We start from the raw sequence: 2,176 nt of genomic DNA on the forward strand, positions 1-2,176 counted from the left end.
AATCATGTGGTGGGGGCATACTTCCAGAAGATTATTGAAGCGCTCCCAGTATTCAAAGAGAGTCTCATTGTCATCCTGAACAATTGTGGAAATATCCTTCCTCAGTTTATCAGTAACTTCAGATGGAAAGAATTTCTCCAAAAACTCCTTTCTGAGTGTATCCCATTTGGATACATTTGCTAGAGGTTGAGTGTAGTACCACTCTCTTACTTTTCCCTCAAGAGAAAACGGGAAAGCTTTCAACAAAATTGAAGTTTCATCAGTACCATCACGCCTGACAGTAGAACAGGCTGCCTGGAAATCTCTCAAGTGCTTGATAGGCGCTTGAGCAGGTAGGCCATGAAACTTGGGCATCAAATTTAGCAATGCGGTCTTTATTTCAAAATCTGTAGCTACCGCTGGATGATGCGCTTGAAACGGTTGCATTGTAAAATCAGGGGCTCCTTCCTCCTGGATGGTAACTCTCCTAGCGGCCATGTCTTCTGCACGTAAAACAACCGAATCAGTAGAACGGGGGCTGGTTTCTTCCTCAAGTTCACTTTCAGATCCGCCCTCAGAGCGGACTAACCGACGCTGTTCTCGCCTTATTCGTGAAATAGTCCTTTTAATTTCAGGATCGAATATTAGCAAGCGCGGGTCAGGAAGTGAACGCGTCATTTGACGAAAGAAACATGCAGCTCATAGTAGCAAAATAAAATAAAATGCAAATAAAAAAATTCTAATTAATAACTTTAGCACTCTATTGCAACTCCCCGGCAACGGCGCCAAAAATTGATGAGTCACAGAAGTTGGTGAATCAAAAATTATTAAAATAGTTACGTTGCAAGTATAGTTCTTAACTCACCGAAAATCTGCCTATCAATTTAGAAATATGTCACAGAGAGTTTAAATTAAAAATTACTGGGAGTTTAAATCCCAGGTCGTCTCCCAATGAGTTGCAGAAAAGTGTGCTATTTTATTAATCAGATGTTCCAAGAAGTTGAGTTAAGTAAATTGAAAATTAAATTGAGAAAATTTAAATAATATGAATAAAAGCCTTGACTGGGAGTTGATTAGTTGGAATCTCTATTATTGATGGGATGATTTCAAGATTAATTTATAATTAATGGTTGTTCTGTTTAGTTATCCTTCACTAGGAAAAGGAAAATCAAACAAGTTGGATTGCTAGATCTGTTCACGAGTTGCAACCCACTTAGTTCAAAGGGATTGGTGTTAGTGATTAGATAACAATCCAACAGTTAACCCAATTACAAATTTTCCTTCAATCCTTCCAACTCAAGAGTTCCTTTCAATCAACTCCCCATCAAGTGAGGGAACTACTCACTCATTGTAAATAATGAACCCATAACACATGAAAGGGAATTAAAAGAAGACATGATTATTGGAATGGAAAATAAATTAAAATGGAAGAAATAATCCTTGTATTAAATGATCATGAAAGTATTCAAATGACAAAAATGAACAAAGCAAAGAACATGGAAGAATAAAACCAAGTTAAGAGAACGAACTAGAATGACGAAGTCTTGATGAGAAAATAACTCTTCTCAATGTTCCAATGCTAAGACCAATTGAAAATTAAAATTCTTCAACCTAGAGGCAAAAACCTAAAGGAGTAAAACTAGATCTAAAAACTGTCTACTGTCTAGAATGAATGTTGTCTTTTGTTTCTGCATATTCTCTGGCTCTAGTCTGCTGTTCCGGGCCGAAAACTGGGTCGAAATAAGGTCCAAAATTGCCCCCAGCAAATTCTACAGATTATGCAGATCACACATGTCATGCGATCGCGTCATCCATGCGGACGCGTCATTCGCGCTTTTCCTTGCCACGCGTTCGCGTCGTCCACGCTACCACGTCGCCTGAGCTTTTCCAATCCGCGCGGCCGCGTGAGCCATGCAGCCGCGTCACTGCGATTTGCTCTCCTTCGCGCGGTCGCATGAGCCATGCGACCGCGTCACTTCTCACTGGTTATCTCCTCAAATTCTTGTGTTCCTTCCATTTTTGCTAGCTTCCTTTCCAATCTCCAATTCATTCATGCCCTATAAAGTCTGAACATTCAACACACAGATCACGGCATCGAATGGAATAAAGGAGAATTAAAAATACATAATTAAAGTCTCTAGGAAGTATTTTTCAAACATGTTATAAATTCAGGAAGGGATTATAATTTCATGCTAAT

General features: G+C 39.2%; 1 non-coding gene across 1 annotated transcript; it reads left to right on the plus strand.

The window, feature by feature from the left end:
- LOC148552918 (small nucleolar RNA R71) lies at window positions 1–108 on the plus strand. Its single transcript, XR_015893924.1, has one exon. It is a non-coding gene; the product is annotated as a small nucleolar RNA R71 (small nucleolar RNA).
- Window positions 109–2,176: the final 2,068 nt, after the last annotated feature.

Source organism: Arachis ipaensis, chromosome B7 (assembly GCF_059453495.1).
Source record: "Arachis ipaensis isolate K30076 ecotype BB chromosome B7, ASM5945349v1, whole genome shotgun sequence".
NCBI classification, from domain to species: Eukaryota; Viridiplantae; Streptophyta; class Magnoliopsida; order Fabales; family Fabaceae; genus Arachis; species Arachis ipaensis.